The sequence below is a fragment of the Columba livia genome, chromosome 25, assembly GCF_036013475.1.
Source record: "Columba livia isolate bColLiv1 breed racing homer chromosome 25, bColLiv1.pat.W.v2, whole genome shotgun sequence".
NCBI classification, from domain to species: Eukaryota; Metazoa; Chordata; class Aves; order Columbiformes; family Columbidae; genus Columba; species Columba livia.
The window spans coordinates 1449668-1472280 of NC_088626.1; the positions used below are offsets into that span (position 1 = coordinate 1449668).

At 48.1% G+C, this 22613-nt stretch overlaps 1 long non-coding RNA gene across 3 annotated transcripts in view; it reads left to right on the forward strand.

The window, feature by feature from the left end:
* LOC110365000 (uncharacterized) overlaps window positions 1-22613 on the forward strand; it is a 126253-nt gene that overhangs the window by 46077 nt on the left and 57563 nt on the right. Inside the window, exon 4 of one of the 3 annotated variants that reach the window (XR_010468003.1) lies at window positions 2535-3612. The exons of the other annotated variants lie outside the window; for them this stretch is intronic. This is a non-coding gene — a long non-coding RNA (uncharacterized LOC110365000). Of the gene's footprint in view, window positions 1-2534; window positions 3613-22613 lie in introns of those variants that run through there. 3 annotated transcript variants of the gene reach the window in all.

The following is a 22613-nucleotide window of genomic DNA, read 5'->3' on the forward strand; positions in this document are numbered from 1 at the left end:
AAGGTGATGCGCTTCTCTGTGCCTTTGCTCCAGGGTTTTCTGGTTGTCAGGGCTGCCTCTCGGGGATAAATCTATGCCTTGTGTCCATCTCCCATGGGATGCAGTGAGGAGGTTTGGGGTGAGATGCTCCACGTGCTTCCTGGGTGCTTTTGGTCCAGGCTGAATCCAGGGCAGGGATGGAAAGAATTGTGCCAGCTTTACAACGAATGTCTCTAGCGGGGATGGGTGGCTTTATTAACTCCATTTGTCTTCCGTGGCCACGCAAATAGTGGCAATAAATCACCCAATCACCGCCATTAGCGGACAGAGCCCATGGGGACGGCCTGGCCCCAGTCCTGCCCGTGCTCCCCTCGCAGAGGGTGCAGCCAGCACAGTCCGTCTGAGCTTTGCGGATTGGGGAAAATGGGTTTGTTGCCATGAGCGAAGTGGCAAAACGTTGGTATCAATAAACACACTAGTCCAAGATTTGTGTGAGTGGATGCAAACCCCACCACAGCCTCTGCCATGCAACCCCCTGGGGAAACTGAGGCACAGGGCCTAGAAATACTGTGTCAGGAGTTAACTGGCAGCAAAACTCCCCCTTATCCTGTCTACACAAGTGGACTTGTGCACATGCTATTGAATGACCACAGCAACGTGTCCTGGCCTTCCAAATAGCCATCCCTTTCCAAGAGGAGCCACCGCATGCACTGAGCTGCTGTGCCCCCCATCAATGCTGAAAATACAAGTTAAAGTCTGGGATATTTTGGGAGTACTGTGGAGCTTTCTGCTGGAATGGCTCTGGTCAGCTGTGGCCCAAAGGGGTGAGAATTGGGGTTGGCACTGAGCAGGATACGTTGTGGGGTTCAGCATCGCGGGCTGGGGATGCAGAGCAAGAGCATCCAACGGGACACGCACAGGTTCTGCTGTTCCCCGGCTTCCCCGGCCGTAAAAACCACCCCCCTCTGTCAAAAATATAGGTTTTTATGTTTGCTTTAATAGAAGAGTCTTGTCTTATTGATTTAAAGCTGCATGTTGGCGTGGCCGTGTGGAGCGTTGGAAGGCAGAGCGAGCGATCGATGGGGATCTCAGGGCTCGGGCATTTCTTCGGTCCTCACCCTGGGGGGAAAAGCTCGTTCCCTTGGCTCCGAGCATGAACCCCAATGCCCATGTCCCCTCCTGGGACACCCCCATGTCCACCAGCCGCTGTCCCGCGGAGGTGGGGGAGCTGGTTTCCAGCTCCCATGGAAGGCAGGAGCCAATCCATCCATCCCAACTGGTGAGATTCAAAGCCTCGAAGCCTGGGGCAAGCAGTAATAGAAAACCAAAAATGTTTTGTTTCAACTTTATTGCTGCAATTTGTTCTCTTTCAATTCCTATCTCATAGAGAAATACAGATTTGATAATGGATTGGCTGCTTGTGTTTAATATTTGTACATCATCGCAAAGGAGTCTTTTCTTGCTTTGCGACAACAAGCCCAGAAGCAAAGTGAGGTTTCCAAATGTTGCCCCGGAAAGCCCAGATTTGTTGTGAATGGGGATGGGAGTATAAACACCAGCATTTCCCAGGGAATGGGCACCCGGGTTTCCATCAGCCCACCCTTCAGAGCATCCATTTGCTGCAAAACATCACCACTCTCCCCTGTTCCAATGTGGAGCCGGAGAATAACGTGGCACAGAGTCCCAAACCCTGTGTGATCAGCCTTTGTGGGACCCAGGGAAAGGCGTGAAGGGAGGGAGACAGAGCAGACACTTTCTCTGCCTATTTATCTATCTGCTTTTCCGGCCAAGGAAACCCTGAGTTAGGTGACAAGGTTCCACCTTGTTAGATCTGGATGAATGAGACTTCAAGGGAGGATTTTATTTCATCTGTATTTCTTTTATTACTTCGCCATATCATACCCCTGTCCTTCTACAGCATTAATCATTCTCGTTCCTCCTCCAAGATCACTAGTCCTTCTAATTCCCCAATGTCTTCTTTTTTCTGCTGCAGAGCTGTGAACGTAGTGGGTAGAATGCAGATCCAGGGACTCGGGGCGGGTTTTCTGCCTCCTCCTGCCTTTGGTTGCAAATACCTTTTACTCAATCCCGACTGAGCAGCCACAATGAGGAGCTGCGGGTGGATTTGCAGCCGCTGCCCCTTTTTTGGGGGTCAGTGTGTCTGTGGAGTGCCCTGGGGACACCGGGGTGTTCTGCTGGGTGTCACTGGGTCCCTGCCCCTGGAAAGGGTGAACTGGATGTGGTCCAATCCCTGAGGAGCTTCGATTCCTCAGTTCAGGCAATTTTTGAGATCAAGCTCAGCTTTGGCAGGTTGGAAGGACCGCAAGGACACAGCCCAGATGGGACAGGAGAGCACAGTCCCTATGCTGGTGTGTGATGTGAAGCATCAAACATCCCCAATAACTCCCTTTGGTCCAACTCAATCAGCGTCTTCTCCCTGGCCACAGGAATTCCTGCTACGCCTTTGGGTACCTGTGAACCTCTCTGCTTTATATTTCTCTTGTAAAGTGCTTGAAAAGAGTGATTTGATGTAAAAACAAAGGCCCTCCCAGCAGGTTTGGCCGCCAGGAGGAGCGGACGCTGCGAGCCCCGCAGGGACGGCTGGTGCGAAAGGATCACGCAGACGAATTGCGGCGGAAACCCAGAGCACCGACAATGGAGTTTGTTTTACGCTGGGTTTTATGAGCACCCATTCAGCTCTGGAGTTGAAGATCCCCTGGATGAACGTGTGTCTCTGAAAGCTTCAGCTTTCCCCCCCCTAATTAAAGTTCCAGGCAGCGATCCGTACATCTGAGCCTTCCAAGGGCTCCTGCAGGACCAGCAGCCTCGACAGCCCCAGTATATCTACATTTAGAAATAAAACCCGTCATTGCCCAGAGCTGCAACTTTTCCCTTAAACACAAACAACCCAGAGCTATATCTTGCTGTACACCACAGAAATTCTTACACATCAGGGTGCGTTGAAGAGATTTCCTACCAGGGCTGGCACGAGCAGCAGGTTCCTCCACACCCATCACCCTCCTCTCGCTTTGCCCAGCCATTCCCAGCACGCAGCCGTGTGGTTTTCCCTTTCATCAAAGCCTTTTCCACTTAGAATTATGGGTTTTTATAAGAAAATCTCTATTTCTTGCTGCCTTAGTGCCCTGGGAAGGTGTCAACCCCCCCGTGGCTCCCACCCCTGTGCTCGCAGGGTCCTTCTTGCTCCCTGCAGCTCCGTTCCAGCACTTGGCTCCCTGTGCATTTGTCTCCTCTGTAATTTTAATTCGAGCAATCATGCTTAAAAAATATCTTACATGGAGATCTCTGTAGAATGGGGGGGAAAAAAACCCAACAAAACCAACATAAACAGCTTTGAGTGGGTGGTTTCAGGGGGAAATAAAGGGGTTTGTTCTCAGTGCTAGTTAATGAAATTAGAAAATAGAGAAGAGCTTGCTTAATATCATACAGGGAAAGATAAAATGCATTTTAAAAAATCACAATGCTGCAGCTCTCCCTAAATGTCAAAATATTACATTTCTTTTGGATGATAAAGATGGAAGAAATAGCTGGGTTTCAATTTCAGGTGCCACATCATATCTCTTCCCCTCTATAATTTTTATTAAAATGTGAATGTTCCAGGAAGTCATTATGTCGTCTCTATTCTGTTTGCATAGGAAATAAAAAGTTGATTTGAGGAGAGTGCGTAGAAACGAGTTCTGCGTGTGTCACCCTCAGGGCACAGGGGTGGTGGCAGCTGCTCTGCTGCCCCTGTCCCCAGTGGGACCCTGGGGCCACCGTAGGGTTCAACGTCGCTGGGGCCATGGCGTGTATATGCAGTATATATCCAGTATATATCAGTGTATATCCATAGATCTGCCACCCTGACAGCCCCTCTCCCTCCCTTTAACACTGGTCCTTTCCTCCTACTTGATTGCTCTCTGCATCTCTTTTTCTGCAGCTGCACTTACTTTACATGTTGGGTGAACTTGTGAATGTCTTTTTACTGTTTTTTTTTAAATCTGTTTGATTTTTATTATTTTGTATGTATATATATATATATATATATATATGTATATTTGTTGTTAGTAGAAGAAAAGCTCATTGCTTGGTTTTGTTCCCAACTTGCTCAAGGTGAAGGGAAGCGCATTGCAATCCTGATACGGATGCTCTCCCGCCCAGCCAGGTCCCGCCGACCCCACAGCTGCCTCCAGCTGCCTCTGTCTGTCCAGAGCTTTATTTTCCTTCTCCCTATCCCTAACAGAGGCATCAAGACCAGGAGTTTACCATATAAAGGGCACCGGTGATGAGATATAAAGCTTTCAGCAGCACTGGCTGGCAAACACAGCTGCCACATTCACGTGAGCAGTTGGGTCCATTGACGGGGTTTATTGCGGGCAGGGTGATGAATCAGCTCCAGCCCCTCGGGAACAGGAGGTTTTCTCCACATCGAGCTCCTTGCAAAGGTCGCTTGAGCCAAACGCACCCTATTAAGCTCAATTCCAGGCCAGCAGATGAGATTGAAGGCTCCGTGAACTGGAGATGCTCAGCCTGTGGGTGCTGATGTTCCCTTCTGCCTCAGAAGGCAACGTGTTGATGAATGTCACGGGTGCTAATTAGGACAGATTCATAATGCCTGGGAGGAGGTAGATGGATTTCCAGCCCCGTGGTCTTCGCTAATGCTCGTTTCAACCCTCTTCCCATGGCCGTAGCAGAGGGCAAATAGCAGCAGCCTCGGGTTGCCCACGATGTAGCCACTCTGATGCAATTAAAAGGGGCCCTGAACCCTGAAGAGACACTAATTGCAGCCGCTTCCATGTGTCTGCCAGCTTGAATGGGAGGGAGAGGGAGATCCATGTCGGGGCTGCAGGGCAGAGGATGCTCAGGCACAGCCCAGGACGGTCCTTTCGCAGTGTCACAGCTCACTGGGGACCGTGGTACGGATCTCAAAGCAAAGTATGAAAGTAATAATACCTATAGATGGGTTTTTGTTGAAGGGAAACAAGGGAAGCTGAGCTTGTGCAAGGGCCTGAAAAAACCCTATATACTGCATCACATGTGTGAATCCTGTGTGGCTGCCCAGGGCTGTGTGAGTCCTGCAGAACCAAGTGCTGCGATGCTCCCAGGTGAAAACACGCTTCAAAAAGAGTATTCTACTTCCTAGCATATCATGTCATGAAGCCTTTCCCCTCTGTGCCAGCCAGGGAGCAGATCTGTGTTGGGCTGAGGGTTTGGTGCCTGGCAGAGTCCTGTTTCTAGAGAATTTAAAGCTCTTCTTACAGAGCTTGACTTGCAGGAGCCGAACTGGGACAGGGTGCCTGGTATGACGGGCTGGGGTCCCCAGGGCTCAGTCTGTCCAAAAAAGGGTGGAAAACACCCCCCAGACAAGCCAAAGGGGGATGGAGGGAGGATGCAGGGGATGAGCATCCCTTACCCAGCAGGTCCCTAATTGCATCTTCTGTCCAAGGCAAAATCCTTTGGTGAAAGTATTGGGGGTACTGGCCACGGTAATGCAAAGGGATAGCTCGGGGCTTCCAAACTACTGTATAAGTTGTCGAGTCTGCTCGCTGTAATATTAGCTTTTAAATTTAATAGCATTTAGAAATAAGAAGTCGTATGTTTCTATGAGATTTACTTGCACAATTAGAAGCCTGGAGGGATTTTTTCTTTTTAATTCAAAGCATTGTCATAAAAGCTTTTGGAAGAAGAGGGAGAAATAGTGACATTTTAGGTCTTCTTTTTAATTCCGAAATAAAACTCTTTAAACTGGCTTATTTTGGAGCAAACTTTGCAATGTACATTAAAGGAACATAGCCACAGCTGGAGAAGTGACAGTAGAAATAGAATGTTATGCATTCATGTATATCTCCCTTTAATAATATCTGGATTTATCCACTGCAAAGAGAACAATTTTCTCTCTGCCCCGACACAGGCACAACCTGTGGGTGATGGGCTCTGGAGCTCTTCCCAGCCCCCACCTTGCAAAATTAGCTGTAATTAGCTTTTCTGTGGCATGTGGCACCTACAGGAAGCAGAAATAATATTGTGAGGACTGGGAGCGCTTTTTTTTCACAGCAGGGTAAGCTGAGGCAGCGGGCAGCTGGGATGAGCATCTTTAAGAGAGGAATTTGGGGACTTGCCGCAAATATGTTTCTATATGTTTCTGTATTTCTATTGAGGGGCTGAGTGCAATGAGCCTTCATCCTTCTCCATCCCACCCTCATCTGCTGCTCCCCTCACCATAAGCTGAGCTGCCCTTGAAGTGAGGAATCACCAGCAGCACAGCTTATTTAAAATCTTTAATAGACGTATTACCTTACATTAAGGCTTCATCATCTCCCTCCCTGCGTAAGCGCAAAGAGCATCCGTCACAATTAGTGTAACATCCCGAAAGGCATAAAGGTGATGGACGGGAGGGTTGGAGGGAGGCACGAAGTGCTGGGTAACAAGTTTCTGTGGGGCAAAGCCCCCCCGGCTGCTGGGCAGGGGCTGCAGGGGGTACCCAGGTGGGTACCAGGGTTGGAATGCTGCCCATGGCTATGTGATGCTGTGGCATCTGCCCTCCTGGCCTCGCCAATGGTTTCTGTAAAGCCCTGATGCCTGGAGTCGTGTTATGGCATGAGAATCTCAGCTTTCATTAAATAATCATCATCATCATCTTAAAAAATAACAGTAAGCTTCTAGCCCTTGTGATTCCCATTAAAAGCTAGAAATATGATCCACTTCTCCTAAAGCGGGAGGAAAAGAAAATGCAAATCACAGTTTATAATGGTTGTAATAAGTCTTGCATCTTTAAGACCAAATTCACCAAGCTTTTTTGGGGGGAGAGATCAGGGGGGTGGCTGGTTCCTGCTCTTCCCGCCTCTTTCCCTCGCTCCACATCCCTCAGGGTCCCAGAGCTGTTTTGTTTCTGTGTTGGATGCAGCCAGGACCATCTGACACCAAGAGCATCCTCAACCTGGTCCCAACGCCAATCCCCGTGGCATGGAGAGCTGGGACCAGGGGCAGGGTTCTGGTGGTTTCTGTAAGGCCTGGCTTTTCACGGCCTTCCTAAGCAGAAAAAGCTAAGAAATCTCCCCCAGATGTGAGATTTCTGTAGTTTGATCCCAGGTTTACTCTAATGATGTCTGTCTCCTAATCCGGGGTCTGCGGGAGGGTAGCTAGAGCAGCTTTTGCGAAGCGCTGCTAAGCCCTGGATCCCAGGCAGGAATATGAAATATTAAGGAGCAGCTAACGAGAGGAGAATTGAAAGGAAGTTTTTCCCAGCAGAGATGAGTGGACTTGTTAAAAACAACAAAAAAAAAAAGGCAAAAAGAAAGGAAAAAAAAAAAAAAAGGGGCGAAAAAAGCCCAGGGGCGCTTAGGAAAGAAACAGTGGGTGGGGGGGGCTCCGCTTCTTCCTCGGCCTCACCAGCTCCTTCCTCAGCCTCACTGGCTCCTTCCTCGGTCTCACCAGCCCCCCCGGGGCTGGCGGAGGGGATGGGTTTTGGAGGCTTTGCAGAGGGAAGGGGGTTGATGTGGGCTCTGTTGGGTCCCCAGGAACCCCATGTTGGAGCCCTTTGCCCTCCCCTGCTCAGGACCTTCTCCGGCAGAGACGTGTGCTCCTCGGCTTTCCAAAGGGGAGATAGAGAAATAAATAACTCTTGTCTTGTGAATGCAAAGTTTTGGTAAGCCAGGAACAGGCTTCATCCCATCAGGGCTGCAGTATTATAGCGGAGCGTGTCATCACGTCCTTAAAGCCTAAATGAATAAAAAAGCAATTAAAGTTCTCAAACCTGCTGATCTGTACACGGCCTCCTCCCCTCCCACCGTTTTTTTGTGCAGTTCTGATCCATTAAAGAAACTAATTAGTTTCTTTTTACGTTTGTAGAAGAGCTGAGGTGGGATGTGAATGGGTAAGCCCCGACTCACTGACCCCTTTGACTCGATAAGCAGTGCAAACCACAATTAGTTTTCCTGACGAGGCTTCCCCGCCTCGCCAAGCCGGTGAGGAGGAGAGGAGCCGGGCTCTGATCACACCACCAAGAATTAAAATATATGGCTCAAACCTGTGCAAAATAAACCCAGAAAAGGAGCGGCAGGAGCGGGGCTGGGAGCATCCCTGCCTGCACGGGGATGCAGGAGCCCGAGGAAGACAGAGGGGAGCTCTCACACCAGTAAATTTTTAATCAAAGGTGGCATTACTGACATCCCTGGGCTTGCAGAGCTCTTTTATCTCTGCTGAAACGCTTGGAGCTGGAAGGATCCCCTCTATCTGACCTGTATGATTTATACATCTGTACGGCCGGGGTGGGTTCCCTGGTTTTGGACATCCCCCTCCCATCCACGTGTTGTGCTCCCATCACCCGTACTAATATTTGCAACAGCATTTCAGGCTTGAAACATGTTCAGGTTGCTACATTTGAAAGTTTTCTGTGTTTTTTCTCCCTCCACGTTTCCATGTTAAAGTGAACACCGATATTTCTCGCGGGAAGCAATTGCACTTTGAGGAGAAAAATCATAGATATTTGAAATTTCTAAAGGTGTCTTTAGGTCCTTGGCGGCCTCCTGAGCATCCCAGCCCTTGTGTTGTGCCCCTAGTGCTGTGTTCGTCTTTGGGATCAGCCAGATAGCCTGAGCTCCCCAATTCTTCCACCACAAGGCATCTTCCCAGCTTTCCGCTGCCTCCACCATCCTCTCCCGCTCGCTGCATTTCCAGCTTTAACTTTGGGGGTGAACCCCTGGAAAACCTGCGTTGTGTTGGGGATGGAGTAGTGCCCGATACGGTGGGATATACACATGATTCTGCTGCCCCCAATCCCTTCTGCACACCCACCAACCTGCTTATTTGTGCTCCAAAAAACACCCCCAAAAGAGCCCCAACTCTCCAAAGTAGTTTATGTAGCTAAGATAAAGCCAAAGCCGTTTGCTCCCTTTTTGCAATGTCGAAGACAGACCAAGAAGCAGCTTTTGTTGAATGTTTTTTCCCCTTTAAAAGCAGGGATATTTCTTCTCGAGGAGGCGGCCGCACATGCAGGGAGTGTATAAATAGCCGGGGCTGGGAGCCGAGCACAATAGCTGTCACTCGGCCGCAGCAGAATGGGGACAGGAGCGGTAGCAGATGAATTTCCTAAGCAACAAAGATCCTGTTTTCATGCAAATATCTCTTAGTAATAAAATCCAGGAGAAAAGAAAGACAGATAATGTGTTATATAAGCAGAATTATCTTGGCACAGAATGCTTCTTTCAAGGGTTTGGGGTTTTTTTTTTTGATTTTTTAAAGACATCAGCAGCCTTTCAGCAACTTGATTTGGGCTGCGAAGGGGAGCAACGGCACAGAGAAAGCGTTTTAGTCTCCTACAAAGCGCTGTATGAATTTAACACGAGCAGCAGCTAATGCGAATAAAAGCCAGGAAGAAGATTCCTTGCTGCGATAGCGCGGGCTCCCTTCCCCTTAGGATTTCTGAGAACTTTGTCAACAGCCGTTGATTAAGGCTCGGAGGAGATGCCATCCCCAGGTTTCCCGCGGGATGAAGGCGAAGGGCATCGGGGTGCAGCGGGACCCCCACGTTCCCCCTGTAACTCCCGGGTCTGCAGCACAGACAGAAGGAAGAGCAATTCTGAATTCCACAGCTCTTGACCTTGTCAGGCTGGGCAGAGGTTCATGCCCCATGTCCCTCTTGGGATGTTTCCAGCCCTGGTGTCACCAAGAAGCTCCAGCACAGCGATGCCTGTTCATTCTTCCATGGAGATAGATCCGTTTCCAAGAAGCTCTCTGCTATTTTCCCATTATTTCTCCTATTTCTCCATTATTTATCCTCCCTTCTTTTTTTAGCTTTTATGCCTTTTTTTCCCCCATGTCTGCAACAGAACAGCCTCATTAGTAAACGTGCAGCCGGTACCCAGAGTTTGTACCTTGAGCAGAGTGTGCAAAGATGTGCAGCCGACTCTATGGATGGATTTACCATGGGGAAAGTAGAGAGAATATCTGAATAGCAGGAATGCCAGTCAATAGGTTGATGAAGAGAGGGAATGCAAGAGATGGGTGTCCTCACTCGCAGACCTAATTAAATACACGCCCGGCACATTGGCACATCCGTACCTTGTGCCATCTGTCTGTATTTATCACAAAGTTCTTGGTTTTCCTCACTCGCTCCCCTCATCATGACACAATTGCAGTAACTTGCCTCAGCCCGTTATTATAATTTAATCTAATAACTGATTGATATGGTGGCTTTCAAATAGAGCACAGCATAAGTCCAAAATTCAGGTCCAAATGCCCCCAAATTTCAAACCCTGGGGATGCTTGGAATGCAAATCCATTTCCAGGTTCAAAGCCCAGGCCCGTTTGTCTTTGAAATCTGACATCTGGAAGCTGGATCTTGATTTTTGAGTGTTGAGCATCCAACTGAAATTCAGCTGCAAGCACAGAGCTCGCTGGGATTCCAACCTCCCCGAGCCCCCAGGAGCTGGAACACTCTGTCCTTTGGCCTGCAGCTTCTGCTGGTTTGGTTTGGTTTGGTTTGGTTTGGTTTGGTTTGGTTTGGTTTGGTTTGGTTTGGTTGGTCCCCTGGTGATTAGTGCTCTTGGCTCCAGTGACTTGTCTTTCTCAATGCTCGCAGGTACTTTTATGTAGCTAATTTTTCCTTTCCAATGAATGCAAGTTTGGGGCAGAACTGACGTTTTTCTTCCCCGTTGTTTGTGTCCTTGTGTGTCCATGCCAGGTTCAAGTGCAAAGCTGATGCAGTGTCTGTCTGTGGATTGAGCCTCCTCCCTGTGCCACTTTTCGTAGAAATTATCTGGTTGCTTGAAAAAGTTATATGTGCACAGATGGCTTGCCACAAACTTAATTTAATTAGGGACTAGTGCTAATGGTCCATGCGGGATCACGAGATATCCCAAAGCTGTGGTGATGGGGTGAGAAGAAGGGGAGGATGCTGAGATGGGAAGATGTATCTGAATAGAATCTTAGAATGTCCTGAATTGGGACCCACAAAAATCATCAGATACAGCTCCTGTCCCTGCATGGGACAACCCCAAAACTCACACCATGTGTGGGAACAAGGAAATTTATGCCAGAGGAGAACAAGAGCCTCCAGTGGCAAAGAAATTTCGCTCCCTGTATTGGCACCACCAGGGAAGAGGTTGTCATGGTGACTCGAGGTGTCGAGAGCTGGGGATGCAGGGACGGGGGGAACAGCGTAAAACAGTGAGAAAGTACAAAGAAAAAGTGGAGGAATGGGTAAGGAGAGAAAAATGCAATGGGATTGGGATGAGAAGACATTGAAAAGAGAGCGCTGTAGGGAGGCTTGTGCTTTATTCTCTTTACGGACCTGGATGAGCGGAGAGGGCTGGGCGTGAAATGGGGATGTGTGGGTTTTTGGGGAAACCAGGGCAGATCCATCAAGGAGCTTGCACAGGGCTGTGCCAACCCTCTCCCCCTCCTCTTGCCCTCTCCCCCCGACCCCGCTCTCCCAATCTGCAAAGTAAACCCCAGCGCGAGCGCTTTCCAAGGGCTGCCGGCTATGACAGATGTTACTTTATGGAACACGGCACCAGAGATGCGAAATACGTAGTTCATAAATGTCAAGAGGAAGGAAGCAATATCCTGGATTGAGGTCGTTTGACTTCTTTAATTTCTTTTGTCTCTCTTGTGAAAGCATCTTTCCAAGCAAACAGAGACCAGGGCATCACTGCCGTGTGTCTGTCTCCATTAGCGAGGGCTGCGGCGCTTGGGCAGCGGTGCCTGAACGTGCGGCTCATCCAGATGTGAAAAGGAGGGTTTTGATTTGTTCCCCACCTCTTTGCAACATCTGTCTGAGAAACTCAACGACAGGGGATAAAGGCTTTTCTTAATTGAGGTCTGGAGGGAGGGCATTGCAAGCGTGCGTCTATAGGAAGAGAATACCTTTGTGTGTGTGTCTATATACATACACAGATCTCAATTACATTATATATATTACTTTGTAGATACATATCTATTAGGGACGTGGTGTTAGGTTAACAGATTCAATCTTCCAACCAAAATGGTTCTATGCTTCTATGTATATATTTATATATGTATGCGCATATGGAACTGCAATTACTTAGGCCCTTGGTTAGTCACAAACCAGCAGGATTTCCACTGTTTCCAAAACCCCTGATGATTTATGCTGGTTTTCACTGCTCTGGATGCTCTCATGGTCTGTGCTGATGCTCATCTGCTGTATTTTCCCCCCTAAAGCTCCAAACCCCAGCAGCATCCCCTGGCAATGATTTCCCTCATCCACGGCACAGGATGCAGTTTGGGGAGCAATGGTGCTGGACAACATCTTGGGAAAAGGATACGGGATCATCTCCAGGCATTTTTCTGTCGTTGCCACCATAAAAAATGTCCTGTTGGTCTCAGAAAGATGCTGCATTCGGGAGTTTTTTGGAGTGCGGGGGTGTCGCGGCGCAAACTGTTGAGTTTTTATTTCAAAGTAGGGACAGAAAATCTTAAATTTCCTTGTGTTCTCACAGCAAAGCTACTTTTGGCTGGAAAATAGGCCAATTTCCACCTTATCTAATGCCTCCAGCTGCGATGTGAAAAGCTCAGAGGGAAAAGCGCATCTCTTGCGTTATCTCTTAACTGCAAAGTTTAATTAGCGTCAGCTGCTCTGTGGAAATGTGGCCGTGCCGAGCTGGGGACAGCGGCACGAGGGGCTGGGGACAGCGCTGGGGGCTTGGAGACACCAAGGCCAGGGCAATAACACCTGAATCTTGCTTCTTGAATGGGGCAGGCAGGAGTATTTGCCTGTATTAGCTCTGAATTTCTGCGATGCGCAGCACACATTTCCCTTCTCTGTTCTCGTTCCTTGAGTTCTGAGTGTTTCGTGCCCACACACCCAGAAACCTGTGTGGGATCAGTATGTAACTGAGATGTCCATCAATTATTTATAGAAGGAATGTATTCATTTTGCTGTTAATTTATTCACCATTAGCTTCATGGTAAATAGGAGAGAAGAAAAAAGGGGAGATGTACAGCTGTGGATGGAGATATTGAATAACTCTGCAGAAATAAATCCACTGAAGACGGGGCAAATATTGGAGAGTGTGGTAGGGAGGAGATGAGCGTTAGAATAGAAACCTTTAATCTAAGCAGGGCTTAAATACACTTGCAAATGTCAGCTCCTTAATAGCTTGTCCTAAGTCTCAGCATGTTAGAAAATATAAATGATGGAGAGATCCTTCTTCCTCCCATTAGCTAACATCAGTACTTTGATACATCTACATCTGTTTCCCTTGATTGCAGCTGGTGGCTGGTTTGGATTGTGTTGAATTCATTAATTGCTGTTTGGGTGAGGTTTTCTCCTTCCTCCTCCTCCTTCTTGCCCCGAACTCCTCTTATTTCCTTTTAGGATTCAGTAAGGGATTGAACTCTCGCAGCTGATGTGTTTGGGAGATCTCAATGTTTTCCTTGCAGACTAGTGTTTGCTTTCCCTGGCAATTCTCTGTGTTTGTCAAGGACAGCACTGGTTAGGAAACAAACACACCCGCCCAACCCAAAACACACAGCACTTGAAAGACTGAAAGATCAAGATCCCTGTCATCCAAAGGAGTGAGCTAATAGTGTGATTGCAAAAAGCCCCCGTGAGAATCCTATCTGTCATATGGCTGTCAGCGTTGTGCTAAACATCCATTAAAGAGCGTTTACATGAAAAACACGGCGTCTCCGATTAGGAGGGAACCTGATCCTGCCAGCAAATTGAAGGTGAGATCTGGCCTTTCCAAAACCTTTCTGCAGGAACAGGGTGAGAAGAGCGAATTCTTCTCCTCTTGCTGGTCACACTGGTTTCCCAGCTGGGAATGATGCTCTGACTGTCCATTTGCACCAGTCTTGCTCCTAATCCCCCCGATGCTTTATTCATTTTATGGGAAATGCTTTGAATCCCCGAATGAGGAGCCACGTGCCCGGACAATAAATCATGGCAGCCTTCAAACTGAGAACTTGGGCGTCATGCAGCTATAACACCAGTATCCCCAGGCTGTGATTGATGGAAATTCTGTCATTAACAACCAAGACATCGGATTTTCCAATGCAACAATCATCTTTGCTCCAGCCCTACACATCCCTGACAAGGAATATCTGCAGCTCCAGACTACGCTGGATTTAATCCCCCTGAAATCAGTTGTTCCAACCACTCTTTGTGTCTCTTGAGGGCCCCTTGGCTCTGGCTGGGGAGGTTTGCACTCCTGGTTGCAGCGACCAAACCCAAGAGTAGCGCTCTGAGAGTCCTGTAAAATTAAACCGCATCTTTATACTAATAATAATGACTTGGAGGAAAATAACCTGAAGGCCCCTGGTAGGTGAGGGTCTCTGTTCAGCGCATACGAACCCGCTTGGGTGGATTTTAAAGGCCAGCAAAGGAAGCGGTGTCCAGTCTTGGCATCTGGAGGCTGAAGTCAAATAAGCTCTAATTGAAATCAAATCCACGCTTTTATCAGGCCTGGTAATTAATCATGGGATCAATTACCAAAGGTCAGATGCTTGTTTTTTTAAAAACACAGCCTGATTTCATCCACGGGCAGTTGTACTTGAAATGAGAATGAATAGGTGAATCTATATGGCCCTCATTAGGCAAGATGTCACGTTAGGCGTGGGAAACAGCACCTTAAAAATGACAGATCTGTGAAATCCGAAGCAATTCTGCTGAAGTTCAATCTGACCTGTCCCAACTTCAGGCAGCTCAGCTCATTGTCCCTCCCAGCTCCATGTAGGAAAGGGATGGGAAAATTGAGATGATGAGGAATTGCTGGATGTGGGGGTCAGACCCCCTGTGCTGTCACTCGCCGGGTGACAGCAAAGCCAGGAGTGGGAGGCAGAACAGCAGCGGGTGCCAGAGGACTCATTGCCGAACGTCAGAGAGGTATAAAGATGATTAAAGAGAGAAAAACGCAGGATAATAACGACGTGCACGTCTCCGCAGCGCCCGTCTCGCCTTGTGCAAGGGATCAGGGAACAGGCTCAGGAGTGAAGGAACACATCTTTGTCTGTTATTATTGAACAAAGAGAGCAGAAAACAGAGCTTTCTGCATAGAAAAGTCGATGCCTCTGATGAGCTCTTAACACTTAAAGCAGCTGAAATTTCTCCCTGAAGCCCTGGGAATTTCAGATGAGTTCCTAGCTCTGTGATGACATGTAAATAGGGGTTTGGGTGGGTTTAATATTGCTCTTATATCAACTGTATCGCCGTGTGGGGCTCCATCCTGACAAAAACACCCACTTTGTGGGTTCCAGATGGGGGAAGAAGGCAAACAAGAATAAAGCATCGGCTTCTGCCTCGTGTTCCCAGTTAGGGCTGGAAAGAGCCCTAACTCCCCACCAACTCCCCGTATGCTGCTCCCCACCAAACCCTGCGACCCCAAACCCCCCGCTATGCCATCCTCAAAGAAAGAGCGAGCTGGAAAGCATTTAGCAGAATAAATCATCCACTAACTAGCATCGTTCCAGCAGCGAAGGAGGTTGGTGCACGTGCTGCAACCAGTTTGCAATCCGATATTGAAAGATCACAGCCCACCTCTCCCTTCCCAACAGTCCAGGGAGAACTTTCAACAAATGCCGTGTCTTTATATAGCAGGCAAATGATTCCAAATGGCTTTTGTGGAGTCACGATGACATATGTTGGAACATATTTCTGAGATGATGGGAGATGCAGGGGAGATGTGCAGGAAGTTCTGAAAAATTGCTGTGAGAAATCTCTGCAAATGTGTCCAGGTCAGTGTGTTTGATGGTGTAAATCAGCAGAACTCCAGGGTTTGTACTCCAGGTTTACACCAACCCCAGAAAACACCCACCATGTGCAAGGTGATGTTCCCCCATTTAGAGGAAAAGGTGACTTTTGTCTGTTAACTAGGAAATTAGGATAGAAAAACAAATGCTCTCTGCTTTTATCATTATAATACCTGAGATTCATTAAGTCCACAGTTTCTCACGGCACCTACGTTCAGTTTCTTTCCTTCTTCTTGTTTTAAAGAACCCCTCCAAACAGTGCATTTTGAAGCCAGCAATCCCATCTCCTTCACATTCTTTAAAAGTATTAAAGCCGTTCTCCTCTCCTCCAGGACACGAGTGTTAAAGTCACTTTCATGGAAAAAGCCCGTGTGCAAATCACCCAAACGAGTTTCCTTGACTTGCAAGTTGTGTTGAAGATTCAAATCTTCATCCCATCCAGGACGTTTTCACAGCAACTTTTCTTAGGGCTGAAAACCTGCTGTTAAACCCCAAAAACCTGCAAAATGAAGCGAACTGAGTTGCTCTCCCTGCTGTGAGCTCCGGACCTTATGGAAAGCAGGGAATTTCTTCATCCTAAATAATTAACCCCCCTCTAAGCATCTTCCCCATGGGGGTTTCTGCAGGGAACTCCATGCTGAGTTTTGCTCAGGGATGTTCTGCTTGTTCTGTCTCGTTTCCCTGCACTTGCAATCTCTTGCTTGTTTTTAACCCGATGGACAGATTTTGCAATGATTTATGTCTTGGCCAACGTGAGAAATGAACCAGGGATAGAAGAAAGCTGGTCGGGGCAGAAAGGCTGGTGGCTTTTTATATCAGATCATGGCATTTTGTTTCCCTGCCATGCAGCAACACAGTTGTTTCTTCTGCATCTTTGTGAGAGAAGCAGCTCCAGACAGAGATGAGCCTCAATTTCTCACTCCAAGGGTCAGCAAAAGTATTTATGTAGATGCTTAAATCTGCTGGATGTTGTTGAGGACGCACGCAGCTCTTGGTGGGGTGAAGCGGAACATTGTGATGTTGTAATAGCCATTCCCTGCTTGCGTCAGTTCTTTTTGGACCCACCAGGATGTTCGTGTTCGACATATGGTGTCGCATTTTCTTCACTGCGCATGCTCAGGAGAAAACCTGTTGTTTCTGTGTGTATATAATCAAGGAAACTCTTCTCTGGTTAACGTATGGTATCCTTGGGGAAGGGAAAAGAGAAAGAAAAGAAAACAAACAGAAATTGTACCCGAGATCTTTCCACATAGTGCTCAAGGCAAACAAATAAAGAATGATAGATAACCAAGTACAGGAAAGGAAATTGTGCTCTTCCCTCCTCTAACAGTCCCACAAAAGGCCCATCTCTCTGGTTTCCTGGTAATTACCAGCCTCTCTGTCAGTGGGTTACCTTATATTAATTAACATTATTTATTGCTGTCAGCAGAGTGACTGCTACAGTAAATCAAGCAATTAGCAGCCTCGCATATTGCAGTCGGAAGAGAAGTAACCAGGTGCCAGAAAGGATTTACTTTCTGCTTCATGTTTTATTTACCAGCTCTCCATTGAACGTTGCATTTCTCTATCGCAGCCAACATTGCGCTGCAGGACGGGCTGGAGGAGCACGAGGGGCAGCAGCATCACTACCTGCTGCCTGCGCTGCTGCTGGTTACTCAACCTAAGTTTAATGTTAATTTTTAAGCCATAAATAAGAAGCAAAGTGCAGCTGGCAAATGGAAGAAGTCACTTTGTGCAGTGCTGTAAATGGCTAAAGCTGCTTCTGCTCGTAGGAGTTGGGCACAGGTTGTTATTTCCCAAATTGAGCCTGTGGGTGATGGGGGGTCCCTGGGTGTTCCCCATTCTAGGTGAGCATCCACCCCAAACCGCTGCTTTCTCGCCTGGTGCGGGTTTGGTCCTGTTGGGATTTAATTGTTTAGTGAGAAATAAAACACGAAGAAAAGACGGGGGGGAAATCCTGTGCGGGCATCTGAAGGAGACACTTGGCTTGTTGCAGCAAGGCGATCGCAGTTTGCTGCTAATTACAGGAAAAAATAGAGCAATCCCTGGAGGAGATGGCAAGCGAGAGACTCATAAAACCACAATACGAGTACGAAACGTTTTCTAGTTTTCATAATAGTGCTTTTTTTCCTTGTTTTCCCTGTCGTTTGGACAGCTCCTCTGTCCTGTGTGTGTTCCAGCCCCTGGCTGTGCAGCAGTGGGTGAAGTGGCACCAGCCTGTGCTGCTCTTAGCAGCGGATCCCGTCACTTCTACAAAGAGCTTCGCAATGCGGTCGCGTGCGATTGTGGGGACCAGTTGCATGTCACACCTCGCCTGCAGCTCCGTCCTGTCGGGCTGTGATTCGGAGATGTCTGATGAGACGCTCGGCTGTGGTGGGGCAGGAGCTTGTTCCCTACATATTGAATAAAAGACATGTTTTTGTCAGCTGCCCAAAGCAAAGTATCTCGGGGTAGTTCTGTATTTTAATTCTATTTCTTTTCAGTGTGCAGAATTGTGAAAGAAATAGGAATTTCCTGGACAAGAGTTAACTTGGGGACTTGGGAATCTGGTGGAAAATGATCTTTGAGAGCCTGGGCTCTCTGGTCCCCAGCACCCAGCTGGATCTCGGTGTGGGGTTCAGCCAGATGCCCTTTTTCACTGTCTCTGGGTCTGTCACAGCTCCTCTAAACCTTTGTCCTCTGTTTTGCGTGGTTCTTCCACCGGTTTGTGCCTTCCCCGCCGCCCTGTCTGTCCCCATCAGCGTCCAGCATCCCCGCTCAGCCCGTGGATGTCACCGCTGGATCTCATGGGTCCGGACGTTGTGATGGAAAAAGCCCAGAGCTCCGAACCTTTCCATTCCCATCTCCTGCTCCCTGCATGACACTCTGCAGGTGAGAAATGCGCCGTCCGCAGCCAAACGCCTGCCTGATTTGAACACTTTCCTACACATTTCTCCAAGAAGTCCCGTAATGAGAGGAGTGGTTTCCTTTGGCTCCCTTCCCAGACCTGCCCCAACAGAAGGATGCTGACCCAAGGCTGTGAAACACTTTGATGTACGGCTGCGTCTCCTTAAGTTGAAGATCCATATTCTTAAGCTAAGCTGCAGTGACACGGGGACATTATGAACTCTCTGAACCAACTGAATGCTACAAATGAGCCATTAGCTGGCTGTACGGCACATTGGCTGCCCAGAGCTGGAGGGGCTCTGGTTAAATAAGATAATCATCGCTGTCCACATGCCTGGCAGGCTGCTGCGTGTTCATTTTAATGCAGTTTGTCTTGTCCACCACCCCTTTCCCTGAACACAGGGGTCAGAAAAAGCCCCATGCCGTGGTGCTGGGGGAGGCTGTGGGTTTATGTGGCTCCATGAACTGGGGTTCAGCAATATTTTATGCCCCAGGAGGACCCAGCTGCTTTTCTCCTCCGATTGCCAGGGAGGAAAATCGCACTATTGCACCAGCATCCATCGCAACCCGGCTTCGATCACCCCGATGATAGATACTCTGTCCTGCTCCTAAGCCAGTAACTGTGCCTGATACCTCTAATTGAGGATCAAACCATATTGAGGAGGCACCTGGGATGCTTTTGATCTTTGAGCACTGCAAATACACACCAGCCCCTGCTTGGCCTGTGTGCTGAGGCCCCTTCATCTGTGCTCTAATAAGCGGGAGTGAAGAGCAGCATTTCCGAGATGTCTCTGGGTGAAGTGAGCACTGGGAAGTCTTAACATAGAAAATGAAAACATAAAGTATAAGAGAAAAAATCTTGAACGAATACACAGCATAAAACCGAAGGATTTTATCGTAAGAGGTAAAATCTCTGTGCCCAGCATATGACAAGTGCCCCAGAGGATGCTCACACCATCACTGCACTTCGGGGGACAAAGAGAATCCACTCCCAGGCAGTTCTTGACTGGTGAAGGGACTTGAGCACAAGACCTGTGGGGAGAGGTTGAGGGAGCTGGGCTTGTTTAGTCTGGAGAAGAGGAGGCTTAGAGGTGAGCTCAGCACTCTCTATAACTCCCTGAAGGGCAGTTCTAGCCAGGTGGGGATTGGTCTCTTCTCCCAGGCAGTCAGCAATAGGACAAGGGGCCATGGGCTTCAACTCTGCCAGGGGAAATTGAGGCTGGATATCAGAAAGCAATTCTTTGCAGAGAGAGTGGTCAGGCATTGGAATGGCTGCCCAGGGAGGTGCTGGACTCACTGCCCTGGAGGTTGTTAAACTGAGATTGGACATGGCACTTAGTGCCATGATCTAGTAAATGGACTGGAGTTGGACCAATGGTTGGACTGGATGATCTCTGAGGGCTTTTCCAACCCGGTCGATTCTGTGATTCTGTCTCTCTTTTCCTGTTATTTTATGGTGAGGAAGGGCAGAAGGAGCCCAACTCCTGCGAGTCGCGTGCGGAGCTGCAGATTTACTCCCTGACCTTCCCCGGGGGCGGCTGTCAGAGCCTCCTTCGAGGAGACGAAACTCTCTGGGAGTTTGAAACCAGACGCACAATATTTGCTCGGGATGGTGATTCTTCAAGGGGCTGTCGGGGGTTGTTGGTGACGGAGCAATGGGAGGAAGAGATTCCTCTGTCTGCACAGGTCAAACACAGCAGATATGGACTCACAAGGCATCAGTCAAGTGCTCTTTAGATGCTTTGCTTTCCAACACAGAGGGAAAACTACTCGCCAACATTATCTTTTGGTTTCCAGGCTTTCAGAGAGACCGAGTCCCATGCTGCAGCCCACCAGAGCTGCCCATGCCCTCGCCAATCTGCTTGCAAAGGGACGTTTCGAATAAGCTGACGAGTTATTTTTCTGTTCCTTTGAAGCTGGAATAAACACACAACGTTTTTCCTTCATTAAAAATTGAAGAAAAGTAAATAATTGGCTACCCCTGGGTGATAATTACCCACATTTATTTGCGTTCCTTGTGAATAGCGGATGGGGCCGTTGTTCTCTCCGTGGGTCACTCCCGGCTCTCGGGGATGGGTGAGCAAACTGGCTCAATGTGGGGCAACGGGAAAACATATTTCCCCATCTCTTTCCCTTTCCAGCAAAGGATGAGGCATTTGGGAGCCTGAAATCAAGCCCTGGTCACGGTAGAGCTGAGTGAAGCTCGGCCAACCTGCTGAAACCCAAACTGGGCTATTTTCCCTGAAAAGCAATGAAAAGCCACAACAGGCAGAGCATTCGTCTTGATTTTATTCTGATTTATTTGTCGCTGGGATTCCTAACAAATATCAGCTTGCACGGCAATTAAATTACACTTAATTTGATTAGATTAGTGCTGAGGGAAGCACTCCCCTCCCTCTACTATGTAAGGAAAAGAGAAATTAAACATTTCAAGAAAAAAACACAACTTGGGCTTGGAAATGCAGCCCCCCTCAAATGTATCTAGATGAAGAAGGGGAGATGTAATGAACTTCAATTGAGCAAGAAGCCTTGGGAGAATCAGAAGTTTGGGGGATTCATTGGAGGACATAATTGCAACATGTATATTGATTTTAGAGATAAGAAAACAAATGTTTGTGGAGATTGGACTTAGTTTATTACATTTATTTCCCCACAGAGTTCATATTTCTCCATTAGGGGGGAAAAAAAACATGTTCTTAAATGCATTGTTTTTTTCCGAGATGCTTATTAAGTTATTGCCTGATCCCACTGGCTCTATCTTTTTGCAAATTGGTTTGTCTGGAAGAATGTTACACTTCTCAGGCAGCTTAAGAAGCATCTTTGCCTTTTCCCTTAATTGTTTGCATTAATGGGCTGGGATCTCGCTGCGCCTGGGAGCTCAATGAATAAACCCCTTTTGCCCAAGCATTTCCCCAAACCCAGGGGGGCGCCCATGATGGTGGGGATGCCCGTGATGGTGGAGATGCCTGAGCCCCTTATGTGCCCCTACAATACTCCGTCCTGCTTCTTTTCTATGTGATGAAGAGGGAAACTGAGGCAGCAGCGGCAAAACAACCTCCATTCACCATCCTACCTCCCAGGGTCACCACAAAGCAGCATCAGGAAACCCCAAATCTAAGGGTGATGACTTTGGCCATGTGTACATTATCCCGTGTTAATCCCACGTGCTCCAAAGGCTCCTGGTGGGTTTTCAGGGCTCGTTAATCCCGCGGTTTAATCACAGCTCAGGCACTGCCGCCTGTGTCAGGGAAACAACGCTGCCAGGTCTGATTGATTGGGATCGGAGTTCTGATTTCTCTTCGAGCATAATCAGGCCTGAATGGGGAGATTTTTACACTGACAATTAAAATAATGAAAGTGAACTTTCAATGACATTCAAACACTGTCACCTGCCACCAGCTCCACTCTCCCCTCTGCATTCTGGGAACTGCAATTTTCAGCATCATTCACTGCGGGGTGATTACAGCTGCATCTATTCAGCGAGTCGAGCTAAAATGCTGCAGCAGCCTGAAAAGAAGCGTTTTCAGGTGTCAGGACCTGCCACTGCGCCTGATTTCCAGGAAAGCTCAATATTTGGAGTGCATGGCGGGGGCTGAATGCCTACAAAAACCTGGAACACGTTCTGGATGAGTCTTCGCGGCATTTATGAATCGTAATGAATTCATATTGTGTTTGTGGTGTATAGTAGTATGGAGTGTATTGATTTACAGATCATTATTTTACTATACATTCAGATAACAGCAACCCGTGGAATTACTCATGTGGCCGGGGTCAGGGGCTGATCCAAAACCTCGTGTTATCTATTCTGTTCAGCTCTGGCTCTGGAGAAATCGAAGCCCAACACAAATAAGCTGCATGTTGAGGGTAAATGAGAAGCGGAACGCTTTGTCAAAGAGGGCCGGGGGACAGGGAGATGCTCAGCGCTTTGCACGGTGCTGTTTAGGGGTCCTTACATTTGGGGACCATGCTGAGCATCCGATGGGGTGTTGGTGCTGGGGGGAGTGAGCATGGGGGAGCTGGAGGAGCATCCACAAGAGCAGGAG